At 38.0% G+C, this 7,381-nt stretch overlaps 1 long non-coding RNA gene across 1 annotated transcript; it reads right to left on the reverse strand.

The window, feature by feature from the left end:
• Positions 1-1,531: 1,531 nt before the first annotated feature.
• LOC306784389 lies at positions 1,532-3,717 on the reverse strand. Its single transcript, XR_013772358.1, has 4 exons — positions 3,680-3,717; positions 2,323-2,354; positions 2,033-2,053; positions 1,532-1,707 (listed from the first exon to the last, which is right to left on the reverse strand). It is a non-coding gene; the product is annotated as an uncharacterized lncRNA (long non-coding RNA).
• Positions 3,718-7,381: the final 3,664 nt, after the last annotated feature.

Genomic DNA, 7,381 nt, shown 5'->3' on the forward strand with positions numbered 1-7,381 from the left:
CAAAAAAGCCTAATTTTGAGCTAAGCATTTAAATACAGTTAATCCATGAGGCTTTTATTTTGAAAGGGTGGTGCTGGGTGGGGGAGAGGAGACATAATCATCATGTTTGACACACATAAACAGAGGTTATTAAATGACAGGCTTCATCACAAGCAGTTCAGTTAGAATTCAGTTGGAGACATCACGCACTCTAAGCTGCGCAATACACACCCATTATAAAGTCAGAAAAGTGCTGAAAAATCATAAAAGTTAAATTGCTGCAGTTCAAAAAGTGTAAAATATATCAAAAAGCTGAATATGCGGCAATAGTCCAGGGTTTTCTCAACATTTGAAAGTTGAAATGGTGTCTTTAGCTGAAAGTATGAGGAAGTTGAAGGATTTGAAAGTTGAAGTTTAAGAGGATTTGAAAATCTTCTCCTTAGAAACCCATTCAAAAAAAGTTGCTAAAAGCTTAATAATTCAAATAGTTTAAAGGTTAGAAATAGAAAATGTCATAGCAGAGATGAGCTGAAGGAGCTGAACATTGTGATAGTTGAACCGTTTCTGTAGCTTAAAAAATGAAGAAGAGTTTCAAAAAAGGGGAGATGGAAGAAATAGTGGAATGAATGCTTCTGAAGAACGTTGGTCTGCAGACAGGAAACAGCCGCTCCAAATGAATGCAGTTCCTCATAGATAGTCTGGATTTTATTTCAGTAGGAACAGGTTAAACAACAACAAAACACTGAATGATTCAAACAATTATATTTATAATTTATATGGAAAATAATCTAAATAAATTAAATAATAATGAATACAATGTATGTAGTGGTATTACTTTTACTCGTATGTAGACTAGTCAAGTAAACAACAATGTGAAATGTGAAATATCTGTTACCAAAACAAACCTCTGGGTACAAACCAACAGAACTCCACAGCAACAAAGATCAGGAACAACTAGACTTATTCTCTAATGTGGATTTTCACTACCGGTAGTTGTTTTTTATGTATATTAACCAGAATGCAGTTTCCTTTAATTATGTTAACTTAATCATGAACTTTTACAAGAAATTATATATTTGGAAATTGACCAGATTTAATTCGAAATTATAATTTATTTTACCAAATGTTTGTGATAGAAGTGTAAGTTTTTCAATGACAACAAAATTATGTGCATGTCTTTTTCAATTATATGTTCAATTTTGTTGAAAAAATCTCTTAGTATATTTCAAATGTTTTGTACTGTTTGTACAAACAGTAATAGTATTCTATAGATGTATATGATGTAGATAGAAGATTGAAAGAGGTGAGCGTGAGAGAGGAGAATCTCTCAGATTTCTTAAAAGATAGATCAGGTACCAGTAACCCAAAGCAAGTGAGTGGATCAGAGGATCAGTGGAGAGACAGAGAGTGGGCGAGATGAGAGACTCTCAGGTTTTCGTTCAACAGACAGCTTGTGATAACCATGTAATTTACTTCAGAATATAGGATTTCAGAAATCAGTTTCCAGTAATTTGTTCAGAAGTTTTTCAGAAGGTTCGGTAGGTTTGGAAAGTTCGGTAACAGCTAGAGTGGGATAGAAGGGGGATACAAAGAATGAATTCCAATATCAAAGACAGAGCGGTAGATTGACAGGAAAGCTAGAGGAACCAATGCTTAGACAGAGTTGATAGAAGGTATAGGAAAGACAGAGAGCCAATATGATAGAGGAGAGGGGAGACAGCAGGACACCTGTAAGACACAATAAAGACACACATTAGACAGCAGTCTGAATAACAAACTAAGTAACTTCTACCCTAAGCGAAAAGTTCAGTGAAGTGTCTGCTCACATGATCATAATGTAAACACATCATGACAGTATAACAGGTAATAGTGCACAGATTTATGTGAAATATCATGAAATGATATGTATATGATGGTATGAATTGATGGTATAGCTGTTTAGAAGTCTCACATTTTCACAAACTACAACTTCACTACAGTGTGTTTAAAACCTGCAGTATTAAGTGTTTTAAGTAAAAGTGTTGATTCACATGTGAACTTAGTGTCAAGTTACCACGGAGACACCAACTCTGATCTACAGTTAAAGACGGGAAGGAGGAGGCCAGAAGAAGTGGAGAGAGAGAAAGAAATGATCTTTACTTTCCTCTCAGAAAACCAGTGTGTCACAGCTCATTTCAATCTAAATCAAACTGTTATTCAGGGTGGGTCATTTAGTGTTGAGTACGTAATGGATGGATGTAATTCCTGTCGAGACTACATTAGGATGGGAAGTCATTCTTAATGTAAACCAATGTAATATTAGTTTAGTAACAGCAAAATCATAATTCATGTGTGTGAACTTACACTTCAGAGATGCAAGGAGTCACAGTGATGGTCTGCAATCAGAGACAGAAAGGAGGGGGATAGAAGGAGGAGCGGGAGGGTGAAATGTTTAGTTTAATTTTCAGAAAACCATCATTACAGCTCATTTTATTTCCTTGTTAATTATCAAAGTCTCATTCAAGATCTAGAATTTCCCAGGAACTTATGTTAGTCTTCAATATATATATTTAAGTTGCTTTAGAGAGAATAAATCACACAAAATAAATGAATCTGGTGTCAATCTAAACAAAAGGAAAAGGTCTAAGATAGGGCTGCAACAACGAATCGATAAAATCGATAATCGATTTTTAAAATAGTTTTCATTATCGATTATCAAATTTCATAATCGATTCGTTGTGTCGCGCGATTATTACGCCACTCAATAAGTCGCGGAGATGTTTGACAAAAACAAAAGGGGAAAAAAGAGCGGAGCACAGCAGTTGTTGTGTGAAGTTGAGCTTCTAATGACAACCAAGACACGTCTGGTTTTGAACGGAACACTTTACTTCCTGAAAACTGCAGTTTAACAACTGTTACAGTGAACAGGCCACGCTCTTGCACCCATATACGTTAGGTTTTCACTTATCGTTATCATTGTTGTCGTATCATAGCACATTGCATGCATCATGCTACTTCCTGTCTCTTCACAGTAAAATCACTTCCGTTTTCATGCTCTTCACAATAAAAGTAAACATGCAATCAAACAATTTACAACAGAGGAAAGACCATCGGACCCGTAACGTTGTTCTGAAACATGGCGGAGGCAGAGGAATCAGTACGACCTAAGTCGGCCAAGGTGTGGGAGCATTTCACACTTAATAAATTGAAAAAGTGTGTTCATTGCAAGATATGCAAAAGCGACATGATATGGCACGGGAGCACCACGGTGATGATTCAGTTTGTGCGTGTAGTGTAGAGAACAAGTTCTGACGTTCAAACAAATCCTGTTAAGTTTTCTGATTTGTATTTTTCTTTATTTTTTATAAATGATTTATTGTTCCGACAGCTCAGGTCCCTTTAAACAAAAATATACATATTTTTGTTCACATGTATGTTTTTTGTGTTAGTCCATTCGTTTTTTAATTATTACTTTAACAGCTCAGGGATGTTCAAGAAACAACCTGTTTGTGCACTTTCTGAAGATCAGTTCTGTTTTTGAATAAAGGGTTGGAAATTAATGCTTTTGTTTTTTTATCCGATTAATCGAAAAAAGAATCACCCAATTAATCGATTATTAAAATAATCATTAGTTGCAGCCCTAGTTTAAGATACTTAACAGTTAAACACATCACGTTATGTGGTCTATTGTCAATTTCAGTTACAGCATGTCCGTACTTACCAGCCAAAGCACAGATGTTGATCAATGTTCTCTTTGCCTAAGAGAGGAAACACATTATTATCTTCTGTGTGTATGAGCAATAAAGGGTTAAAACTAGCAGAACTACAGAACACCCACAACTAATGACAGCTCCATCTCAGCTCTATGTGAGGGCTCACTGTGGACAAATAATGGATTATCTAATGTCTCTGTATACTGAATATATAAAGTCATGTTCCTATAGGGCCTGCATTATATTAGTGGATTACTACAGAACAATACTATCAGCATTATATGAACAAAGGTTGTTCGTACATTAAGGTCTAATTCAAGATCACAAAGCTTGTGTATAATCATGTCTATTGGTCACTTTCTGTTACAGATTTACACATTGACACATGAAGTGGCCAGAATAATAATTGAACAGCTTTAGCTGCTGGTAAAACTAACAAACAGTTATAAAACACTTTGACTGTAATGTTACCACAGCAAACATATTGTTGTCAGGATAGTTTGATGAAAAAGACTGGTTTTATATTAGAAATAACCTGTTAATTAGCTTAGTGGTTTATTGTCAGTTTAATAGAGAGATGAAGTCACGCCCTTTACAGTGTCCTGTGGGACTTTACTTTATAACTCGACAGTTCGATCCTTGGCTGGGACGTGTCATGTGTCGAAGTGTCCCTGAGCAATACACTGAACCCCTAACAGCACCCTGGGCGCCTGTCATAGTCAGCCCACTGCTCCCTTTCTACAGGGATGGGTCAAATGCAGAGACAAATTTCCCCCTTACCGGGATCAATATAGTATAATGCACGTCAGCTGCACGGCCGTTACCTTGGCTTGCTAGCTAGCTCGCTAGGTAACTTAGCTATATCCATCCACACATGTACCTTATCATACATGATGTATTTTATTCTGCTACTGTTCTTATCAGCCGGGAAGTAGAGAACAGGCAAGGCCTGTTGTTCATGCAAGTACAGTCTTTTTTAAGTAGACTTCAACAGTTTGACAACAAAATGCCGTATGACGAACGTTAGCAGCTATGCTAACGGTCGCACTTCGCTAGTATTAGTACGTTTTTCTTTGGTTCACCAGGAAAATGTTTACTCTTCTTGCTTATTTTGAACCCTGTTTGAGTTAGAAACCACTTGTAATGCCATTGTAAAATGTGGAAGCTTCATTTTTAAAGTTGAGTATAGACACACACTGTGCTACTTACCAGTCAATGACTCAGAGAACAATGTCGAAGGCCTGGTTTCTTCCGTAGTGAAGTTAAGATGAGGCGTTTAAGGGTACCCGGAATTCACACACTCTAAGCTGCGCAATACACACCCATTATAAAGTCAGAAAAGGGCTGAAAAATCATAAGTTAAATTGCTGAATTATGTTATGCTGAATAGTTCAGGGTTTTCTCAACATTTGAAATTTGAAATGGTGTCTTTAGCTGAAAGTATGAGGAAGTTGAAGGATTTGAAAGTTGAAGAAGTTTCATAAGTCTCATAAGTGACTGTATGAGAGAGAGACACACAGAGAGGAGTGTATGTGCACGTGTGTCTGTGAGTCTGTGTGTTTATAAACATCACTAATTGGCTCAATCGCGAACACCTGTGTGCCTGAAGCCATTTGAAAATATTCTCCATAGAGATCCTATTGAAAATATAAAAAGCTTAATAATTCAAAAAGTTTAAAGGTTAGAAATATAAAAAGTCATAGCACACCTCTGGTGAAAGAGCTGAACATTTTAATAGTTGAACGGTTTCTGTAGCTTAAAAAATGGAGGAGAAGAGGGCCACGGAAGAAATAGAAGAAGTTGTGCTTACAATTACAACAGCATTCCAACAATTAGCACTAAGCACTAGAGCTGAGGCTGATGGAAATGTAATACGTTTTCCAGGTATTCAGTCATAAACCAAAATATTGGACAAATTGTTGAAATGTTGGTTGCCAGATCAAAAGTCAGGAGATCATGTTTTAATGAATGAATGTCCTCACAAAAAAGCCTGCATATTTGTGAATAGAAGACCATCCAAAAATGCCCAAGGTTATCCCATTCATCTTGTCATGCCTCGCTCTATGAGGGCAGTTTTTTAAAATACAGCTCCCAGTGTGGCCATTATAGGTGTAAACATGTTTGCTTTGCCTTCTTATAAACTACTTTGTTTGAAGCACTGAAGAGCATCGCGAGAACTTTCTCTGTTCAGAGCATATTGTACACCACTCTACACTGCATACTTGTGGTCAAACTACAAAAAAAAGAGTTTACTGTCAGGATCCAGGATCCCTGTCTGACCTGACGCCTCCCATGGCCACACCCTTGAGTGTGCACAGCTGAGGACACTCCAGCTGATCACCTCCTGCTGCCTGACACACCAGACTCAGGGCCCGCTAATGAGCCTGCTGGCACTACATAAGCTCTGGCCCTGCAGTCTGGGGTTGTCAGGTCGTACCGTCTTGCACCCGCGTCAACCCCGTGGCGTCCGCTGCCCTCCTTGTGTGTACGGATTACACGCCGCCGCTCTGCCCTCCTTGTGTGACACGGACTACTCTCGCCGTCAAGCTGCCAGCCCTCCGGTGTCGAGCCACGGGCCTCACACCGTCGCTCTGCCACTGTGGTGTCGGACCACGGGCTCCACACCTTCCCACATTCGAAATAAAACCTGTTCATAGTAAACTTCTGTCTCCTGTGGTCTTGCGTTTGGGTCCTACCTGCGAACTCCCACATAACATTTACAGAGACTCCAAGTAGCGTACAATGACGCCATGAGAATACTTTTAAAGAGACCGAGATGGAGTAGTGCTGGTGAAATGTTTGTGGCTGCACAAGTCAACACTTTCCAAACTGTTTTAAGAAATTTCATGGACAAATTCATCTGTAGACTGAATGACTCTGTAAATGGGATCATACTTGTTTTAACCAACATAAGGTTTAGTACCACACGCTACCAGTCCCAGCTGTGGCGACATTGGTACAGCTGTCTCTTTGTAAGGCATTGCTAGGCCTATGTACTTTTATTGTCTGTGTCTGTCTTTTTATGTATCTGTCTGTATGGACCCCGAGTCTGAAATAAAGTCTATCTATCTATCTTCTCTTGGAGAATTTGCCTCTGAAAATTTGACATTTTCACACAGAGATTATTCTGTGGACCTCTTAAGTGGGCTTTTCTACTTCCTCTTTGCCAAATTATCAGTTAACACAAGAGCAACTGCTACAGTCATGCTCATTCACAATTTTTATTTCATGGGCAATGCTAATATATGGTGTACATTATAGATTCCTAGCTTTACTGCTTATAGGATATCAGGCTACTTCTGTTTCGGTATGATTGTTGTGATAGGATCATAACTGTATTTATCTGAAATATTTGCATTAATTGTAATAAGCACATTTATCATCATGAGAGAAGTTTAAAATGATGCTCATTAAATCGTCAATCGATATTTCTTACATTTGAGTTGAAATTATTTGAGCTCCTTCACTGATTGTAGTCACATGAAAACTGTAGTATTCAAAGGACATTTACAAATCAAAAACAGGACACTTCAGAAAATGGTCAGTAATAATAATAATGAATGGGAAAGAATATTAAAAAAAACACCGGCATGGTCCACACACGCACAGACACACACACACACACACACACACACACACACACACACACACATGTCAAGTAGCTAATAAACTAGTTTTTATGAGGATCAGGTGACCGAGGCCCCTGATCT

This window comes from Melanostigma gelatinosum (genome assembly GCF_949748355.1).
Source record: "Melanostigma gelatinosum genome assembly, chromosome: 11".
In the NCBI taxonomy this organism is placed as follows: domain Eukaryota; kingdom Metazoa; phylum Chordata; class Actinopteri; order Perciformes; family Zoarcidae; genus Melanostigma; species Melanostigma gelatinosum.